The 23,239-nt window shown below is 32.2% G+C and overlaps 1 long non-coding RNA gene across 1 annotated transcript in view; it reads left to right on the forward strand.

Moving 5' to 3' along the window:
* The window catches only part of LOC119637509, a 35,385-nt gene extending 13,214 nt beyond the window's left edge, over positions 1-22,171 (forward strand). Inside the window, exon 2 of the long non-coding RNA XR_005247263.1 lies at positions 21,932-22,171. This is a non-coding gene — a long non-coding RNA (uncharacterized LOC119637509). The remainder of the gene's footprint in view (positions 1-21,931) is intronic.
* The last annotated feature ends 1,068 nt before the right edge of the window (positions 22,172-23,239 follow it).

Here is a 23,239-nt window from a genome sequence, read left to right on the forward strand (position 1 = left end):
ATGGATGGATGGATGGATGAATGGATGAATGGATGGATGGATGGATGGATGGTTGGTTACATGTGCTGTCCATTTCAATTAACGTTACCTTACGTATTTGAATTTGATTTTTTTTTAACAAGTTTCTTGGTTTTGTTGTTGTTGTCATACATTTTTTTTTTTTTTTTTGCTTTTTTTCTTTACTTTATCCAGCGCGAAAAAGGGTTTTTATAATAAATGCAAACATACGTACAGAGGCACACCGAACAACACGTACAAATGCACACACGCGCAAACAAATAAGTACGCACACATTTCAACATACATTACTTATGTGTGTGCACTGCGATGGTGGTTGGTTGTTCAATATCAACAACATCATCTTTGTGCTGGTTTTATAGGCAAAAGAAAGAATACAAAAAAAAAAAAAAAAATTAAACAAGGTTTCGGTTTTTATGGCCACTGGGCGGCTATTTACGTTTTAGGTTTGAAGTGCACTTCGCCTGCATTAATTAAAAATCTCGTTTTATATTTTTCCATTGTATATCGTTGCCGTTTACAACAATAACAACAACTATATTATACTAAAGCAAAGCGCTTTCGTTTGGATACATAAACAATTGTCTGTTTTTTTTTGGGGATGAAATTTTCAGTTTAACTTTTTCTGCTCTCTTCCGCGGTTAGCGGGGGTGATGCGGTCGATGGTAACCAACGGAGGCGGGGGCAAGAAGCCTAACCAAAAAACTCATTTATTTTCTGCATACTAAATGAAATATTTAGAAAACTCTTGACTTTTGAAAACATTTTCGCTGATGTGCAATATTTTTGTATTGCAAGAAAAAAAGAAAAAAAAAAGAAAAAAAAAAAGGGAAAAAACTTATTAAATATCGCATTGTTAAAAATTCAATTAATCACTTATATCAATCTGTCCGTCCAATCAAACCCATTGTTAAATAATATGAAAAGAGGTAACCAACTCAGTTGTATAATTTTAAAGTCACTTTATAATAATTTTGTAATATGTCTCGAATTGAACTATGATAGTATTGCGCAACAGCTGAATTATATATCACTTCCAATCTGTATTGACTAACATATACGAACTGCATTTCCGGTAATATAATAATAGTTCAACACCACAGCTTCGCAATTATCAGTAACACCAATGACCATTTCACTATAGCTATAAGTCGAAATATATTTTCGTATATAGTTTGACAGCCCGATAGGTATTCTTTGGTACTGTGTAATACTCTATGTATGCTTTGCAGCTTAATTCCGCTCATGAAATATACTCTCCCGTCAAATTGTTTAGCGTAGCTTAAAATTTCTTCTATCCTTACACGCTACACTTGACACTTACACGCTTGGACTTGAGAGTATCCCATCTTTTATAATACCGATAAAACTGTGTCCTTGCGTCCGCTCGTGTACTCTCCTATCCGTTTCATGTTCAACATATGGGTCGTAATTTTTGAGATAATTAGATGAAATTCGATAGATTGGCGTATTTTGGACCATGCATGAACGTTACTGAAAACGGCTTGGATTGGACCTGTTTTCCCAATTACATTCCATGTAACGCCTTATTTTGCGCATGCAATTATCGTTTTGCATCTGATCTTTCTTCTCAAATTCTCGATTTATTACATTATCACATATTTTATGACTCGGACTTTTTTTGTTTATCAGTACAGTTCAGTACTTGATATACTTTCTCTTACACATAACAGTTTAATCGATTTTAAGTCTTTTTTGAAACTTAGTTCGGTTAAGGATTTTTAATATATTGCAAAACAGTTTAACAGCATGGGCACGTCTCACCTTCGATCAGTGGTTGCATAAAGAAAACTCAACTTCCTTGCCTTCTTCTTCTTTTTGCATTAATAATATCTGTTAATTGTCATGAAATATACAGCAAGACATTTTCCGCATATCTAATGAAATGTTATTGACTGTCGAACCCACGTTCGTAATATTATTGAACTCTCAAACGATTCGATGCTGACACGAATCGAATCACAGCTTCGCACGTCAGTACAGCTTCGTACGCGAAATATGCTTTTTTTGTCCAATTTAAGTAGATATTCCAGCAATATTGCAGTCCAGTAGTGTCCAGCAGTTTGATAGTTCTATTGTATGTCGGTTATTAAGAAATCTTGAATTATTCATCTCAATACAACCCGGTACTCAAACTTGATATATATTAGTATAGTTTGATCTTTTTTTTATGTGGACTCGAAATCATAAGAATAAGTTCAATTTTCTAATCAATAATTTTTTCTAATGCAGCTAATGTTGCAAATCCTTCATTTTTGTTACATTTTGAAAGTCGAATCAATATTGCTTCCCGCAATCTGTGGGATAAGTTCTTAAAGAAGAGATTGAGTTTGAAAATTATTAGATCCCTTATGCAAGTTTATTTAGTAGAATATTTTGAATTTTGAAATCTATTTTCAGATCATATTAGAAGCTTGCTGCTTTCCTATGTAGCGAACTAAAATTCCGAGCAGTGTGATGTTACATTCGTAAACGGTACGCCTATTACGAGATAGGAAGTATGATGTGTTAATTAAAAGCTGAGATTTGTAATGGGCTCTTTAGAAAGTATTTACCGGGATTCTTGACTTATGGGAAGCGCAGATGTCTCAAGTTATTTGACGCTGGGTTACCAGTGGGAAAGGCTTAAATCCATTGTGCCTGATGGCATACGGAGTGGTAAAATGAAATTTGAACGCACTGAGGTCGACTAGTTTTCGAGTGTCAAATGAGAGACATATAAATGAACGTGTCGCTCCTGCTTTGAAAGCGAAGACTATTTGAAACTTTTGCCGTTCTTTGCGTCAAGAATCCAATTGCAAAGTAAATCCACACTGAGAGCGTAAATAATCTCTTCCCGCAATTTGGCCCAACTATAGCTGCCGCAAAACTTTCGCCATGCGCCGCTTCCGCTGCCAAACCGAAGCTGGGTGATTGCTTAGAATGTGCTTGATCTCCGCACTACAATAAATAAGAAGGAAAGAAAGTAGAGAAGAAAGTACAGTATGCATTGACTTAATGCACACAATATTCGTCGGTTTTCATTTCCTTATTCTCGCGAATAAAAGATACCAGTTGCATTTTTCGCTAGTTTTAACGATCGGCTCCGTTCGTTAATGTCATGTCCAAAAAATAATTTAATCGATTTCGGCCGCCATTTGATAACATAATATAATATTTTTAAGTCAGTTTAAGTCGTTTCGGAAAGTTTACTAATTCTTAGAAACATTTTCACGTTGCTTTGACTTGCGCGAAAACGCATTTATAATATACTTCGATTCCGGGTGAACCTTTAAACCGTTTACTGCTTGGTCCTGATCTCATTTAGCACGATTGACTATTGAATTATATAAAGATTTTATTTCCAATAGACTCTGGTCTCCAGGGAAATAGAATTGTTCTCTTACAATTAACCCATGAATATCCTAATTTGAGACTTTGCTCAAAAAGCCATAAAAGAAAATTAATCAACTTAGTAGGTTAGCAGACTTTGATTGCTTTAATAGCTTCTTAGTACAAATTTGCCTTAGGTCCGCTTGGTCAGATTTTCAATATTAATAATATACGGTTAAATTTAACTTCTATGCGCACAATTCAAGTTCCACTTGATTTAGAAAGATTTCGTAAATAACACGAATAGACAATAAATAACAATTAATATAAATTAAATAATTGAAGAAATAATAAACTAATCATTAATTTCAATATACATAAATTTAATGCATTTTGTTAAACGTCATAATCTTTCATTAAATAAAATAACAAATTTGTTCTAATACATCACCCGATTGATAATTATATACATTTATATATATATATATATATATATATATGTCTGTGTACGTGTTTGTGGTAACAGCAATCACAATTTACATAATAATAATAAACATGAATCCTTTAAGGATAATAAACTTTACTTTTCTTAATAAGAAATATTGAGGCGTTAGCCTGACATTCATCCACCCTCGCGACATTCATTCATGGTGCGAACGTAGCGGGGAAAGAACATAAGTAAACAAAGATTACGTGATTTTCCTTACTTAACCCATAAATGCTGTAAGAAAATAGTGCTAATCGCATTGCCTTGCAGAGCACGCAGGTTATTGCGCAAAGAAGATTATCCTTTAGTAGAATTCGAATAAAATAGAATAGGATACCGGTCACAGAAGACAAGCACATCAAAACAAATGTCATTAATGCTAGAAATATCTAAAATAAAATAAAATGCAAAAAAAAAAAAAAAAGAAATGAAAAGCGATTCCCTTATGCGCATGATTGTTAGAAAAAAAGTAGAAATTTACTATAATTTCTTTTGTCCTTTTTGTGTTATTCGTTTACAGGTCACACCTAAACTTTTAAATATATAGTTTGACTTTGATGGTTGGAATTCAGGATTTTGTGGACGTTAGTAAAGAAATAGCTCTCGCATAGTATACTACATATGCTATTATGTTTGTCATAGTGCTTCGTTGGCAAGCAGCGATATATATATATATATATATATATATATATGCCCCCTTTGGTTGTGTTCGGCTTTTGCAGTTTTCATAGTAACATTTTGAGGCAGAAAACTGATTGTATTTTCTTATTTCCCGTTGATTTCCGTGGATAAAGTTGGAAAATGCTAATGGTGCGTCTATTCAAACGTTTGCGCTAAGAGAAACGGACTGTGACCAAAGATCCATAACGTGCTTTCCTTTGAGTCATATTTTCACGGGAAGTGGCAGACGTACGAAAGATGTGTGCTAGCTAAAGCGTTCCAACTCGTTCTCATTCAACTCCTTTTTGATGGCCTATAAGTATCGTTCCAAGTCCTACGCACTTACATTGAAAGATCAAGCGTTCACTGTAGAGACGGACATTCGTTATACTACTTAGAGCTCTTTATCTTGTTTTCGATTATACCATAAATTTATATTTAAGTAGTAATTGTCAGCATACAAAGAAATAGATGACTATGTTAGATACTACGGCCCAGCATTGTTTCCATTCGAATCTTACGTTGAGTTTGAGCTGCATTACGCACTTCAATTCACTTAAGATCTGTTCGGTAAAAACTCTTACCTGAATCTTTACAATAAATGGATTTAGATAAACAAATCTGGGTGGCGGCATTGGCTTGAATAAAGGTGATTAAATGAACCCTTGGACTTGTGTCCAAAAGTCTAGAATTCTATTGGCATTATGCAATCGTCTAATATGGAAAACAATTGGCATGACAGTTGAAGAAGCGTAATCGCAAAAAGGCACTGGTTCCTAACTGACGACCAAATACGGATGCAAGAGAAAACTGAAGTTTTAAGATCTTAGTAGTAGTCCTTCATAATATTGAAGGTCTCTCCCTCAACTGCGGACAAAGCTGTTAGGAAATTACACAATACAATATGTGAGGAATTTCTTTCAAGTTAATGATCCTGCAATGTCTTCATTATTTGTGTAAGTGAACTTGAGCTAGCAAAGGCTACTAAATTAATCAGCTTTGATGTAAAAGTAGCAGAACTTGGCTATGTTTCTCATTTCGTTCGATTTTCCAGTAATAACTAAATAACAATAATAATAAGAAGAACTTGTCGTCCATGGTTTTGAACTGATTGTCATAATTTAAGGGGACATCGTTTAGGAAATATAAAACACCCTCAAATACTACACGATATTTACTTGCCCTTTAGGAGAAAAAATGTAAATTAGTTATCATCTTTTTTTTTTTTTGTATTGATGTCAAGAAAAACAGCTGCGTATGCTTACGACACAAATATATATATATATATATATATGTTTGGAGAAATAAAAATAAACTGACAACTGACAACCAGGAAAAAATTTTGAACATATTTTTTTTTTTTTTTGTTTTTTTTTTTTTTTTTTGTAGGTTAACGACCTTAATAAACGAAAGATAACAAAAAAGCAAAATTTTTTCTATGCAACGGGGAAGCAAGGAGTGGAAAGAAGAAAAGTTAACTATGACATTTTTATATATTTTTCAAAACCTTTCTTCACTGGTACATGCGCTCTAAATAAGCAAGGAATAGAAGAAAGGAAAAGAAAAGAAAACGGAATTCTCCCACATTTTAATTCGTATTTAATTACATAATAATATGAAATTTTGTGGAAAATTTCATTAGGATTGATTGACATGTTTCTGGTCGGTTTTCTTTTTTTCTTTTTTCTTTTTTTTCTCTTTTTTTGCCGTACTTCGGCTGGCACGGTCTTATTTTTAGCACGTGATGAGAAAATGATAAATCTTAAGGGATTTCATTACATTAGGTTTGAATGTGGGCGTCGATATAGTTAAGGGTGTGTACATGTGTTTTCATTTTAATCTTGTGTTAAGTATTCAACTGATGATCAATTAACGAACAACATGACAATTAACCACGGGTTATAAATTTTAATTTGAGTATTTATTTATTTATGTATAGATTTTTTTAAAATTAATTAATAACAATTAATGAATAGATGAATCAATAGAAATTCGTTTGTTCAGTTTTTAGGTCTATAGTGCATTTCTGAGCATATTTGCATTGCGTCTTTTAGAGTTTTACGATCCAATAATCCGTAATTTCCTTCGAATTCCTCTAAAGTTTCACGCTGTTCATCAGTAATGACGCTGATGAGCCGAGCATTCATTTAATTCAGACCTTAAGTGTAAGGAGTAATATTTGAAATTTTTGAAAAACACTTTCACTTCTTTGATTACATACCTACACAAGGTTTTGTGGATGAAATGAAAAGCCGTCCTCGTACACTCGCCCGTTTCAGTCTATCAAAGCCGTCGTTAAATCGACATTAGCTGAAAAAGAAAGAAAAGTGCTTTGACAACAAAATTACGCAAGACGCTTGTACGTTGTCTCCGTATAGGGCGTGTATTTTTGAAATGCTCAAAAGGAAAAAGAGATGATGGAAATCTGACCAACGCTTTCGATTCTTGTGACCCTTTTTCCACGCTGGTGTTTTACAAAAAGATAGGTAGAAAAAATTCTTGAAAAAGATCAGATGTGTCTTTTTCGCCGCTTTCTTCCATTTGTTCTGGAGATGTTCGAGACTATGCTCGACTTCAAAAGTGTACTTTTCGCAATCACTGATTTTTTAAAAAAGATGTCCTCTCCTCTGTCAGTGATTCTTCTCGACCCCACATAGGGAACGTAGCCGCAGCCGTTAAATTTTTGCGCCTCAAAAATGACGAGCGAGAACAAAAATCGATAAAAATTTAATATTTAATTCCCAGTTCCATTCCGAAAGAAAAAAAACTTGAAATTGCCTTTAATGGGCCGTACACTACAAAGGCTCGGCAGAATCGTTCATCACAAATATTTAGTATGTCCTAAGTTAGTCCTTAAATGCGAATAATTACGAAAATCCCTCCTTGGTCTGCTATATAGAAGAGGTTTTTAAAGGAATATCTCCGAGTCGTGTCCTTTTAATTCTTACTTTAGATCATAATATAGACGCATACGGCTTTAAATGTAACATAGTTCCCGCTGGCGCCAACTGATGATCTTTTTAATCATTCCGAATTTCACCTGTCGACCCTTATTGACATAAGCTACAGCTCAATGCTGTAAAACAGGGCATTTTAGATTCTCGACATCTCAGAACTTTGATATGAACACTTAATCGTTCTTACGATGCTCTACTAATATATGATAATATATGCGTCTTAAGATCAAAGGTACGCCAAACATTCAAAATATGTTCAAATTGACCTCTGAGTGGAAACAAAAAGTTATCAATTATTTATGAGGTTTAGCTGTTTAATCTAACTTACAACCCAGCTTATTGTATAGTAGGGCATTATCCGATCAAGTTTGACTGAAGGACTATTTACTTTTGTAAACGGTTTTTGTAACGATAAATGAAAACCTCATTGTTAACATTCATTTATTGTTCTTTTGCTTTTTGCGTTTCTTTGTATATGAGTAAAATATTTTGTCATAAATTAGTATTAATGTCGCGAGCGCAGCACTATAAGGGGATTATGGCTCATAGGATACATTACAGAAAACGCTCTTGTTAATGCGCTATGAAACATATGCAATTATTATATAGAATTCGACAGAAATGCATTTTTTCCAATTGGTAAGTTAAGGGTGCTTTACAAGCATTTCGAGTTGAATTATAAAGGAATTGTAACGCTGTTAAAACTCTTAAATTAATAAGTTATTAATGGTTTAAAGAGAGAAACTTTCGTTACGCGATGAAAGTAGAGACCCTATGCTTGCAATAAATTACATTTTAGAAGTCGTTGAATATAAACCGGAGGTCAGTTTTATAATTTTAGGAAATTGTTGTTTTTTTGTTTTTTCACAAATTTTGCAATCATTTGAGATTTTTGCAAATTTTTCGTTAATTTTTACAATCATTATCGAATGAAAGAAAAAATTTGTAGTTTATTATCATTACGCGTCAGAGGTGATATGAAACTTGTATACTCTCAGTAAACACTGAAAACCGTAACAATTCGACTAACAAATAACTCAATAAGTCGCCGGTTTGACATTTATATGGCAATTCCTTTAGAGTACTACGCTTCAGGCGATACGTATTACAATCTTATGACACTCTATGAACATTAAGTTGCAGTTTGAAACGGTTTCAGTTACTTTAGTGTTCTAAATCTCAAAATAATGGCTATTGACTGGTGCGCTAAATATAAGCCCGCCCAGACAAGCATCGATGATGCTGAAAGCTCTGATACTTGTTCCAGACAACATAAAAAAAGTTCACTAAATCATTTCGCAAGCCCGAAAATGGAAGTTAAGTGAATTAGTTGACAGCTTAAAAATATCAGAAGAAAGTGTATTTACTCTCCTGCAGGAACGTTTCTCTGTTCGAAGTGAGTGTCGCTTTGGGTCATACCGGACCAAAAGAAACAACGCGCCGACAATCCAGAGCGTTGTTTGGATCTATTCGAGCGACATAAAACGAATTCTCCGCGTCGACATGTGATAATGGATGAATCGTAGATCTACTACGACAGACTTGAATTGAAAAGATTGTCAGCTGCGTGGATGGATAGGAGTCGATGAAAGACGTTCAAAGCGACTGAGAACGCAAAAGTCAAATTCCATTCACATTTTTTTCGTTGGCTACCTTGAAAAAAGACAAAGGATCGATATCGAATATCGCTATTAGTGCATTGATTGAGTATAGAAACCAAGAAAAATTGTTGACAATGCTTTCGAACGATTTCCTTACAATTAATGAAACTTTGTGGGACTTTCTCGTCGTGGCTATGAATTTTTATTTGCTAATTTAAAGATTATGATCTGACAGATGTTCCAGATTTATATAAGGCTTGAACTTACTGACGTCTACTTATCAATCAGGGACAATGTTTCACCATGCGGCAGTGGCATTTGTAAATTGTCACGATTTCTTGATCAAAGTCACCAACTTTTTATCTAACCTCATAAGGCAATCATTTTCACAAGTTCTCCTGCGTGGAAGACACAAAACGACAAATTGGTCAATTACGTCAGTGTATCCTGAAACTGGGTATTATTAAGGTAAATTGGATAAATACGACTTATACTGCATCGGTTTTCAATAAGACGGCGCAATGTATTGTGAAGCAACAAAATTCGTTGAAGGACGCCCTTAGTGAAAACTTCTGCATCCAAATAGTGGTATATTTATATGAAAGACAAATATTACGCTTCTTTATATAAACCATATATGGTATGTGCTTACAAAAATATATTTTATAGTATTTTTTTTAGCAATTCGAACACAGTACTTCGAAAATTTCTGTTACGACTATTAAAATAAATTAGTAAAAGTAAAAAAAAAAAAAAACAAAAAAAAAAAAATATATATATATACATATAAACCCGGAAAAAAAAATGACAAAATTCTGCAGAGCGGAAAAAGGGTGTGGAAATATGTTTACGTGCATAGAGACAATAGAAAAGCGAGAATTAAGAGTAAATATAACCAAATCGACCGACAACGATTGTTTTGATGGAAACCACTTTTTCGGGAAAGGAAAACTAAGCTAACAATAAAGTCATTAATAGTTGAAATAGATGCTAACAAAAGTTGATGATGGGTAGTGGTAGGCGCGGATAATAATGGGACAGTTTTTGTTTATAATTTTGAGCAGCGAATGTAATTATAAGTCAAAGCATTTCTAGGAAAAAATATGAAAAAAAATTTTGGGAAAATTATTTTAAAATCATTTTTGAAAATTTGTAAAAATAAAAAAGACTACGAAAAATTTGTCCGCTGAAACATATATTTCCTTTATCCAAAAAGAATATCCTTTTTATTTGGGTGAAAGAGCGCATGTTCGTTAATAGCACATTACTCTTATAATTCTCTTATAGGCGAACAGGGAAATGTATGTTGTATCGTATTTGAGTAGGCAATGAAGAGTGCGTTTCTTGCTTAAATTGTTATCCTTACAAAAAAGGACCTTTAGTTAAACAAGAACAACTATACACTATCATTTGAGTATAGAACAAGGGTAGATGTGCCGGCGTTTGCTCTCATTTTTATTAAAAAGCCTCGAAAGCATAGGTGACAAGTTAGATTTTTTATTAAAGCATCAGCATATCGTATCAAATCGGCCAAACGAAAGGATCGTTGTATTTTATATTTATTGTACGTGTAACGCGTTTGTTGCTTTCGTTCGTTACTTCATTCGTTATAGTTCAGTTCAGTTAGATTCGAGAACATTTCAGTTAAAAACTCTTAAGTTTCTGTCATCTCCCTAAACAATCGTTCTTACAACCAGAATTTTTCGTTGAATTTTGGTTTGGAAAACTATTTAAAAAACAAAAAAAATATAAAAAAATAAAACGAAAAAACGTAAAAAAAAAAGGGAAGACACTTTTTAACGGGCAAATTGCAATAATAATAGAAAATTTGAAGCCAAAGTTTCGAAAAGAAAAGTTCTGATATTATTAACTTTTTTCCATTTGAAAAAAGTCTGCTTGTGTTCACACGTCTAGTTAATTTTTTTCCCATTAAATTTGTTATTCAAAAAATCTTTTTAAAAAAATATTTTCTTAAAATTAAAATTAAAATAAAAAAAAAATTGTTAAAAAAATTATTTAAAAAAAATTGATTCTTAAAAAAATTTCATTAAATAAAATTTTTTTTAAAAAAAATTAAAAAACAAAAAAAAAAAAAAAGAAATACGAAAAGCCTTTCGAAAAATGTCGAGAAATGTAAGTAATATAAGAAATAATGAAGGAAAAAAAATTCCACGATTAATTCTAAGTTATTATTATATTAAATGTTGCCCCTAAGCGTTATGTTCCTTTAATAAATGTAAGTTTTGCCTAAAAGTATGTTATCATTTTATGCAGCAATTTACAAAGCAATTATAGTAATATGTTATATATATATATATAGTTTCAACTTTTTTTTTTTATTGTGCCCCTCCGTTTTGAATTAAAAATCTTCGATTTAGCTAATTGTGGTAAACGATTTTGGTTAAGGGCAATATTACATACATACATACATACATACATACATACATACATACATAAGGTTAATGTCAGCGGTCTGTTAAAAGTACTGAAACATTAATCTCGGTTTACTTAGACGGATGGCCGGAGAGTGTTAGCTTCATAGACTTGAATCGGAAACTGTGAGCGTATATGAGTGAGTATATATATAAATAATAATAATAATAAAGAGCAAAAAAAATGAATTAATCAAATCAAATTAAATTTTAAATTAATAAAAAGTAGAGACAAAGAGCATCAATCCTGCAAGCAATGTTTATTTAATAAAAGTTCAAATGAATGAAAAAATTTTAGTTGCATGGAAGCGAATGAAGCTGGCTTGTAAAATATTCCTTGTGGCAGGCGATCAGCTTCAGTTTTAAACAATGTTACGACTGTGCTTATGTTTACTGAAGCAGATCAGTTTGTTTTGTTTTTTTTTTTCTTTAATCACTGTGACCGAAATCAGATGATTATGAAATTACTATAATTAAATTGACGCTTTCTACATATTATTAAAGAAAAGACAAAATTCGTGTAAACGTTTGAAGGAATATTTGAAAAGCAGAAAAGAGAAGATTAAGGATCAAACAAGATCTGCTGGGGCTGCAGTTCATCGAAACCTGTTTTCAATAACGCCACCTCATTACTGACTAACCGTCATTTGCCGGAATTGCCTTACTTGACTTGAGACATCATACCGATGACATCCAATTTGTGCTGAACGAATGCTTCATACTGATCAGGATATTATTTACACAAATCTGTGTCAGCATATTTTTAACTCGCTGTGATTATAAATTAATTGTATTTTTTTCACAAAAAATTCATTATTCGCCTACAACAACCATTAATTGGCGCTTGCGCAAGTTTTGTGCTGGCCCCAACTCAATTTGAAATTCGGCTTAAGAAAAATGAATTATTTTCAAAGTTCGTTGATCAAAAGCCCCGACTGCACCAATAATAGTTAAATTGAAAGGGAACAAATTAAAACTTTAAAAGAGACTGAAACAAACGCTATTTAACATAATCTTAAAAAAAAAAAAAAAAAAACAAACGAGCAACGAAATGCGTGGTATGTACGGTTTTTTTCTACGATTGATGAGCAAAATTAATATAAATTTTGAAAACGCGCGCATGGTTATAAAAAGATATAACGACTCGTTTCTGGGATATAATTGAAAGCGAGTAACTTTTGTAGATAGATATCATCCTCAACCAGCAAATCCAAATGCTCCCTATTATATTCTCCAAAAGCATTCTCGGCTGCTTTCCTGCCTTCATTCTCTCTTTTTTGGGTTTTTCAAAATCAAAGAAATCTTAATATAAGTGCACAGACAACTCGTGTCTTCGTTTTCATTTATATTTCAGTATTAAAATTATTATTGTTACCTTTTTGTTTTAATGAAAAACAAGAATGCCATTCTTATCGACTCAATTTATTTCCTAGCCGTAGTAAGTTGTTTTCTTTCCATTCTCTTTTTAGAGGGCTTGGCTTTTCACGATCTGCTTCCTATGCTGGTCGATAGTAAGTTTTCCGGAGAATTTAATTTTACATTTCCACTGTAGATTGCAGATAGTTTGGATTTTTCCAATTTTGCGTAAAATTTCTTTCATATCGACGAATAAATTGTGATTTCTAGCTAGCTATACCATAGTAAATATTAAAGTCACAAACATTAACTTTGGTCCTTTTAATTTTGCTTTACGCTAGTCCGCTAATCGAGCATCCTTTCGATGGACCTGCCGACGAATACTCGGAAAGATACTTTATCCTTGCTCCGTGCCGTAGTCTTATTAGGACTGAATCGTCCACTGAATGGCTTCAAAAAAAATGTTAGCTATTTTTAATATCCTCCGTTCGATTGCCAAATGGAATGATACATCTAACATTCATTATACATTGAAGAGGTTTCTTGTGAAATGTATATATTATCTGCATTAGCGTAATTAGCGTAATAGTATAGTATTTTTTTTTTTTTCTTTTTTTTTTTTTGCCTTCTTGCAATTTCCATATCATAGCCATTAAATGTAATTAAAGTCCATTAGAAATATAAGGCTTTTAAAAAAAATTCCATTAAGATGTATTCCTTCCTGCTTGTACGGTGGCAAATGCAATGGTGGAGAACAGTTTTAGCCAACCTCTTATAACGGCAATAGAGATACTTGAACTTCCCCTCGCCGCTCACAGCTCAGCAATGGATGGCGACAATTTAATTCTTCTCCAAATTTTCGACAAAGCACTTGTTAGTAGGCAAGTGTAATGAGTGAGTTTTTCATTCTCATAGATACAGAAATTTTTGGGTCTATTTTTCCTTTTTTCGGCAAAAAAGAGATACATATAGGAAAAGAGTCAATTTACCAGGAAGCTGCTGTTTATGTTATAAGCTCTTACAAAATATTTTGTATATGAAAAGGTTTTTTTCCTTTCAACACCCTTGACCATGCACCATAACCCATTGTCGCGCATACACCCACCCACCCACTCACCACATCAATCTACTCAACTCGATTTTGTTTTAACTATAACCGGCTTTCTAAATTTAGCAAGAAAGAGATAGAACATCGTAGTATAATTGCTAGACATAGAAATAGTAAGTTGAGTATTTACGGTTAGGTTGTGAATTTGAGTGCATTTCGTAATTGTTGTGATGGAAGGTAAAGCAAATGTGAAGGAGGAAGAGCTTTGCTTTATTTTCAAACGCCTTTGTTGTTATGGAGAATTTATTGATTATTTTTCGGGAGAATTCTTGTATATGTGTGGGTCTTTTATTCTTTTTAATGTGGTGAGCAGAGGAGATATCTATTTTTAGAGCAAAACATTTCATATTTTTTCTTATTTTAAAATTTTCTAAAAGGTAAAATCAAAGTAATTTTAATAACAGTATAAGTACTTATGCTTGAAAGTGAGGAGTGTCCTGGTCCTGGGGCGAATAAAATTTAAAACATTTAAAGGTATACAGCATTAATAATGTCGGACAGATTCAGTGATTTTTTAACGATGCATGTATTCAATGTGAATGCCTCCCACTTATCCAGCTTAAGTTTGACTGCCGTAGGTGTGCAAGGCCAGCAAATTGATGAAGCGAATTTTCTGTATTCTGCATTTCACCAATCCTCTGGAGCATATCGAGTCGTCTCATTCAGATCGTTTGAGTCCAACATTTTTAAAGTTTTCTCTTCAAGCAATTGAAACCAAAACTTTTGACTTTTTGATTTCTGATTCATGCATCTTTTTGCAAGTAAAATAATATTCAAAATTGTAGCATTATATGTGTGTTTAAGCAACTTTTTCTTTATTCAAGACTTTACGACTTTTAGCTTTGAGGTTTTCGATAAATTCGATCGTATCTGCTACGATATTTGAATGATTTTCGAACCTAAGCTGACGGAGGTTAAAAGGAAGAATAGAAGTGTAGGATTGTGGCCCCTTTTTATGATTTCTATATTGCGTAAAATTCTACACGCAATGCATTTTCCTAAGCATGATGCACGTTTTTAGATGACAGGCTTAAATTTTTCAACTCAGCAAGTTTGTGAGTGCAGGCAAGCATTTTACCCAAAAACCGTTCATATCACGTCCTGCCATCCTACTCATGTATAATATGCTAATAAAATCTTCAGCGTTTTGCACGCAGATTCATTCGATAATTAATATGATTAGTGCACTAGTGCTGCTAATTATTTGTTTTTTTTTTTAATAAACAGAATGATTGTGTGATGTGTAGGCTTGCAATGGATGGAAGATGTTATTGCGAAGTTGCTTGTTGAAGAAATTTATTTTTAGTTTATTAATTTCATATCTGCCGACTTTTGAATAAAACAATTTTCTTTTGTTTCGAAAAGCTTAACTGTAAAAAAACAATCTATCTCATCATGAGAAAATCCTATATTGATTGTACTACCTTTCCAATCGATGATGATAATCAAGGAGACATTTTATATCTAGATATAGAGATAAGCGCAAAAGTCTGAGATTCGATTCAAAACTAAAACAACTCTTTTTTTTCTCACAGTTAGCTTTGTTGCAATACGCAGCGCTTTTGAAATTTGCAAATTTTTTCATATAAGAGAAATTTTCTAAAATATCGCATTATGCGAGGTCCCATCCAATTCATTCGCAACCGGGCACGTCCTGGCAATAAAACACATCAGTGTATCAAATTTTGTCACAATATCTCGAATCTTCCAGATGGGATACAAGATTCGATGGGCGGAACTAAGACGGACGGACAGATACATTTGAAGTGGTTCGAAAAATTATTTCGAACCAATTGTTGCAATATTATAAAAGATGGGTCCATTTTAAATTCTTTTGTACGTTATATACGTCCTCACAAGTTTGATAAAACTCGTAGTACATTTTAATAATTTTATAATTGTTTTTAATTCCGCATAAAATGAATATCAGCTCAAGCAAGAAACTTTAAAGGAAAAAAACCGGAACACATTAGTGGAAAAATCTTCGGATTCTTTTCCGGATTCATTCGGCAGACGAGCCAATTATAAAGCACAAGAGAAGATTTAAACTTAGTTTCCGTTTATGTCGTATCACCCTTACATGCTTATAACATATTCAAAATAATTATACGTTTGTGCGTAGCAATGAAAGACTCTTTGCCATCATTTAAAAACAGGTAGAAACATTGTAGTGGGCCACGGTCTTCTATTAAATGCTCTACATCGCCCTTATTCATATAAAGTCTTTTCAGAATATGAGGCGTGAACGAAAAACTATTTCAACAGCGTTCGTCCCTGGGCCAAAGCAAGTCGATCTGTGTCAAAATTCATTGACGTATCTTAAAAATTTGCGGCTTGTAAGTTAAGCACAATGAAACAACACAGTTAGTAGGACAGAGGGACAGACATTCTTTCGATCGATTTGGAAAGTGCTACTGTATTTGGGTGTTGAATAGATCTGCACAAAGTTAATCCACCCTTATCACCCTATCACAAGCGATGTAGAGTGTAATGAAGTGCAAGCCTTATAAGCATTTTTTACGTTTTCGTGACGCTCAAAACATAATTACTCAGCTCAGCTGAACTAAAATTGAATAATTTAAGGAATTTAAAAATAATTTTACACCATAACCATAATACCATTAATTAAAGTTCAATCTTGGCTAGAGATTTTCAACAATATTTTAAAACGATTTCTATATATTATTACAACAAAAACTTAAGCAACATTTTCGCATACTCTGTGAAACTCTTTAAAAAAATCTCTGTTTACTTTCTTTTGTTAAAATAACACATGTGCTGTGTTTTACATAATTAGCTTTTGATTACCTTTTGATAACCTTTTGAACACATAACATGTGCTTCAGTGTTAATCATACTAAATCATGTGTTGCATGTGCTTTAATTATTCTATGAAAAGGAAAAAAAATAAAAATAAAAAAAATAAATAAAAATGAAGAAGAAAAAGCCCAAAACAAAGAATATACGAAAACACTTTAAAAACCATTTTTCACCCCTTGTCTTATATTCTATAGAAATTCTAGAGTTTGTTTGTAGAAAAATGCATAAAAATGAGGTCAAATTATATATAAAATAAAGAAAAAAAAAAAAAAAAAAAAAAAGAAATGAACAGAATTATTCAGCTAAAAGTGTCAATTACAAAGTCCTCTCCTTGTGCATGTACATGCAATACAAACACATGATAAACAGCAAACTCAAGCATGAACACACATCAGGATATGTGTAAGTAAGCTTTTATTCTATAGTATCTTGATACACTTATACATACATACATACACACTCGCACAAACGCAAGCACAAACACAAACACAGATACAAATGCCTAGTTGTGTACATTGTACAGTGCAAGGCAAAAGTTGCGGGCCATCATTACAAGACGTAGACCAATCATCTGTAAATGTTTATTAAAAAATGCAAAAAAATGAAAAAAAAAAAAAAAGGAAAGAAAAACTAAAACATTTAATGCTCAAGTGCCTTCGTATAATAATTACTTTTATTAGGAAGCAAAAGCTTTCGTGTCGTAGCAATTAGGGCATTATCGCTTAGGGCGTTTAACTTGTTTCTTATATCAATCTAAAAGTCAAGTGTCTTGTCCAGAATTTCAATTTGTAAGTATTTGGCGACTTATCTTGACCTATTTGCTGCTTACTCCTGATCGCATTTGTTCAGTTTTTGTTTAATCTTGTCCTGCAGCATATGCCTTATGCGTTTTCGATAGAGAAGCTTTCTCTACCCCATAACAGATGAATGTGACACTGCTAATCTTTTCCATCTAACTTTTACCATCCTTCATATTCGTAGCTTTGCTATCCAAAGCAATAGAAGATCTTCGGATCGGAATTTTACGGTCTCGCCGTTAACTTCTTCTTCATACGCCATGTGCTATTTTAAATATTGTACATTGTTGCGTGTGTGTAGATTTACGCTTATACCTATAAATGTGTCCTTTTCATCATTTCATTGCATGACATGGTATCTATTTAACACGAATGTAAGACATTCATTCCCTTCGTCGTTATCTTCTTCTAGTCATATGCACACTGGTTATAAGCTAAAAGTGAGCATAACTCGTATTATTGTTCAGTTTGTTTATATATTTACATATATATACCTATATATATATATATATGTATATATGCATGCGCGTACTTGCATAAGTATGGGTTAGTATGAGCTTGTAACCGGCTTTTTATGTGCGTGTCATTGAACTCGCACAGCTATTATTTAACTTTTTCAACAAAAGGAGAAAGAAGAAACAAAGGAACACGTTGAACTTTATGCATTACGTTGCTGTTAATGTATCTTTCTTGAAAAGGTCATAGTATGGTGTTTTCAGCGAGCAATTAAAAAATTTATTAATTTTGCTTAATTTTGTTGTTATTAAAAATTAAAAATTTCAACATAAATTTCTTCTCGTTTCTAAAACATTTATTTACATCTGTTCACGAAGCTTCCTTTAACAAGATGTGTTGCATTTTTAAATTATCAACACACTGCTGGAATTGCGATAATATTTCATAAGTAAAAATGACAAAACTTTTTAGATACATTCGCCCTATACTCGCTAATTAGATGTTATGAAAATATTATCAGTGATGAGATTAACTATCTAACTATCTACCCGACTGCGTAAATAATCAAGATTATGCCACAATCTCTCTAACGATACCGAGTGACAATTTAACGGCGAAATTGCTCCTAGATCGCCCGTTGCAATGAGAGAGTATCATAGGATGCCTTATTGAACGATATTGATTGACTTTTATTGATCTAAAATTCAAGTGACTGATGGCAGCGATAATAAATATTAATTTAAAATATTTCTGTTTGATTAGTTGATCCATCCGCAGGAATGGCAGTTATTGATTAGTTATCTCGATGGAAGACAATAAATTTTCTTTTTTAATAAATTTCGAAAGCGTTCGGTCTATGCGCGTACGGAGAAAGCAAGTCGTCTTTATGCCCTACAAGGATATGACAAGTATATGAGGATGTGTGCAACGCTCAAAAGGGCTTGAAATAAACCTACCTTTTTATAATGCCGATCAATTCAGAAAGTGATTCTAAGCTTGTTCGTCTGTATGTTTGTCTTGCTTTCTCGTTGCTGAAACTACAATTCAAAATTTTTGAGATATTTTAATGAAATTTTGTACACCGACATTTTTCGCTCCAAGGACGAACGCTATTGAAAATGGTTTCGATCGGGCGACTTTGTCGACTACGTCCCATTTAAGAACGTATTTTGAGCAATCGTTTTAAAAAAAAAAAACTGTACTAAGCACCAAATAGTGTAGAGTATTTAATTGTGGATCGTGCCGTGCCGTAGTATAGTATCCTACTTACTTGCTATGATTTCAAGAAACTTTATATCCAGTGTCGGTAATTGTTAAATGTCGCCCACTATCCTGAAACCTGGGCAGTTTTCTAATATTTTACTAAAACTTTGACATCTTAGAAGGCGTTTACCATCAAGCCTCTATTAAGAGAATTTCTCAAAATAATAGTAAAAATCAATTGTAATAAAAAGTTTTGTTTTTCTCAGCTCAGAGTGAGCTTGAAGGAAAGGTCTTTTCATCTTAATCTTGAAAATGTGAATTTTAGGCAGCTTGTAATGGTAACGCTGAATGTTTTAGACAACAACGGATTTACAAAGAAGGAAATTTTATTAAAATTAAATACATGAAAGGGAAAAAAATAATATAAATAAATAAATGTAATTAATAAAATCCTCAGCTAAATTATATTATATTTATAATCAGCTGAGCAATTTTTAAATTACTCTACAAGCTTTAAAATAAATATCTTTTATCCTTTTATTATGATAACGAACTCCAACTGAATTACATTTTTCTAACCCTCATTTCTCGTTGCTATGGCGTTAATACGATAGTCACACTAGAAAAATTCTTAACTGTCGTCCTTTATAAAAATCTTAAAAAAAAAAAAAAAACACATTAAAAAGAAAATTTATGACTTTATAGGAATAACGTCAGCTGATATGCAAATACAGACAAGAGGGTTGAAATATTTTTACGTTACTAACAAATTGCAGATCTAAACTATGCAATGAGTATAGGGTGCGTAAGGCATAGGCTTACATTAGGCAAATATAAATAAATTATGTATAAAAATGTTTGCGTAGATATGTATAAGTAAACGACAGGGAGAGCTAAGGGGGAGAGTAAATATAATTTTATTAAATAAAAGTTCTAGTTAGTGGTTGGATTGATAATAAGAGAGGGAAGAAATTTGAAAGAAAAAATGTGATAATTTCGCAAGACGACGAATGAAAGGAATAATGAACTCAATAGTAATTTTATTGACTTATTTTTATGTTTGTGTGTTAAACACTTAGAGAATAGATTAAAATTTTCAAAAATGGTCACGCTACACTTTTATCTATGTATATTTGCAAATATATGTAAGTATGTAAGATCATATAGATTCGATATTCTTTACTCGGCTACTGCAGCGGATATATTCGATTCGTTAAAGATATGTGTGCCGCTTGAAAATACGCGACCATAGAAAGTACATACTTATATGTCTGTCCAATAAGACGAGCCGGCAAATTCTGGTTGTCCTATGTCCGGATAGACATGCTAGTCGATCCGTTTGCTTGGCATATGACTGTGCTTCGAAATAATTATTATAATTGAGTCGAAACTTTTAATATGCGGGTGTTCATAACAATTATGGCTTTGTCCGAAAATAACGTGTACTTTTTGGAGTATTATTACCGAAACGAGTGAATAATTGCACTAGACGAAGTGGGGTAGGATATGTAATGGTCTTGCTAGCCATCAATATTCTGCTTCGGTGTCGATATGGACGGCTCCGCTGCACTAACCTATGACTTTTTACGTTTCAAATTGCCATAGTAGACTTGCTTGTTTTTTTTTTAGAATTTGGTTTGGGTTTTCGTACCATAAGTCTTGTAATTCATTGCCTTGGAAGTTTTTTGTCCTCTATGTCGTCCTTTGTCACTGGCATGCACTGGCGTTGAAACTAAAACCGACAACTAAAACCGGCATAAGCCTCTAAGAGAAAATTTCTTTAAATCAAACAACAAAAGCAATGAATGCATCTATATACACTGGATACATCGACGATAACGAATTTAACAGTTGTGTACAGTATTGACTCGCACTACTTTATCATCTCTTTAATTTATCTCTTTTTGAAGGATTTAATACTCATGGGAAATCTTATATGGAGTGTGGTCCAAGAAATAAATTTGTGTGTTTCCAACGAATTTTTAAAAAGTGTACTAACCCGAAACATTTTCAATAGCCTTCGTCCATAGATCCGTGCACGTCAGTGTACCTAATTTTATTCAAATGTGTGAAAATTTGCGACATGAACAGATATCAGACGAACAAACGGGCAAACAATTTTAGATGTTTCTGGATTGGTTGGTATAATAAAAGGTGGACCTATCTCAAGCTCTTCCGGGTGTCAAATTTAATATACACTGTACGATGAGCCGTGTAGGATACAGAAAATACAATCTTTAGCTTAAGCTACAGGCCGTTGGTTTATATGCGACATAGATAGGGCCAAGACTCATTCCTTTATTCAAGTATCGTTTCATATATATATATCAAATATCGTACATATTTGAAAATCTAATATTGTATGCGATTTGCTACCTTGTAGAAGAAGAAAAAGAATAAACCCATCGTTTATGTACTATGTATTAGATCAATTTTAATGATGATAGGCAGACAAAATCCATCGTAAGGGTTTAAACGATGATCTCATCGCTTAGAAAACAGCGGAAAGAAGTCCGATTTTGTTTGGTTTGACTGGACCCATGAGCTCATATTACTTTAGATAAAATTTCGACTCTAAAATCGTGTAATTAACTAAATTTATTTCGCTCATTTGAAGCGATTAAACGAATGAGATACTTTATGGCATTTGTTATCTGTGGCGAGAATAAAAATTTGTTACTTAATGATTCCTTTTCTTTGCAGATTCTGACAAAAGCATTGATCTAAGCAATTGAGCAGCTATTAAAAGTACACCAAGTGAGATATAAATCGAAAATAAATAATTCATTAAATATATAAAAGAAATAATAATAATTATTATAATAAATAAAAACTGTGCAAATCAACACCACCAAAGAAAACCAACTATTACAGAGATAACAAAGAAACGAATCTAATCATTAAAATAAAAATTTATACACCAACAACAAAAAAAAAAAAAAATAAAAATATTGCAAATAATTTATTACGAAATAGAACAACAATTTTAAAAAAAATTATCACAAAAACAAAAACTCAATGTTCCATAAAATAATTACAAAAAGTAAAATAAAATAAAATTCACAAATATAAATAAAAATTAATGACAACAACAAGAACAACCAGAGAGAGAAATTTATAAAAATTAATTAGTCAAATAATTTAAGCTAACTTTTTGCATTTTTGCAATTTTATAAAAAAAAAGAAAAAAATTATTAAAAAAAAAAAAATAATAATAATAATAATAATAAATAAATAACTAAAAGAAGAAAAAAAAAGAGAAGAAAACTCCGCGACATCCACATCATTAGTAAAATTTACTCCTTTTTAACGTACTTTAAAATTAAATAAAATTTTCTTTTTCTTAAATCTTATTATTTACGATCTATGATAAGAGATCTAAAACTACGTAAGCAAGCAAACCAGTAAATAAGCGGAAGGCGAAGGACTTTATTCTACTTAAAAACAGAAACAAAAACTCTTTACGCTTTTTGGGAAAAATTACTAATCAGAGGAAGGAAGGAAAAAAGGAGAAAAGAAGAGACAGATATAAAAGCATATATATATATAAAAGCATATATATATATATATATATATATATATATATATATATATATATATATATATATATACATAAACATATATATATATAAATAGATATATAGATATATACGTATATATGTAGATATACATATATGTACATATATTTCCTGTACGTATACATATATATATATACATATATATATAGGCATATAAACAGACGTCAGCCAACCCAGCCAGCCAAGCACTCGATGAAAGAGAAGAATCAGCGGCTTATTGTTTTTTACCGGCTAGTTTAATAAATAAATAAATAAATAAATAAATAATAATAAAACAATTGCAATTAAAATTAACGCGACTTGTGCTAAGCGCAATCAAAGCTTTTTTTATATTTAATTACGCTTTAAGCACAAAGAGCAACAGAAATAAAGATAAAAAGAGAGAAAGAGAGAGAGAGAGAGAGAGAGAGAGAGAGAGAGAGAGAGAGAGAGA

This window comes from Glossina fuscipes, unplaced genomic scaffold (assembly GCF_014805625.2).
Source record: "Glossina fuscipes isolate IAEA_lab_2018 unplaced genomic scaffold, Yale_Gfus_2 0, whole genome shotgun sequence".
Taxonomy (NCBI): domain Eukaryota; kingdom Metazoa; phylum Arthropoda; class Insecta; order Diptera; family Glossinidae; genus Glossina; species Glossina fuscipes.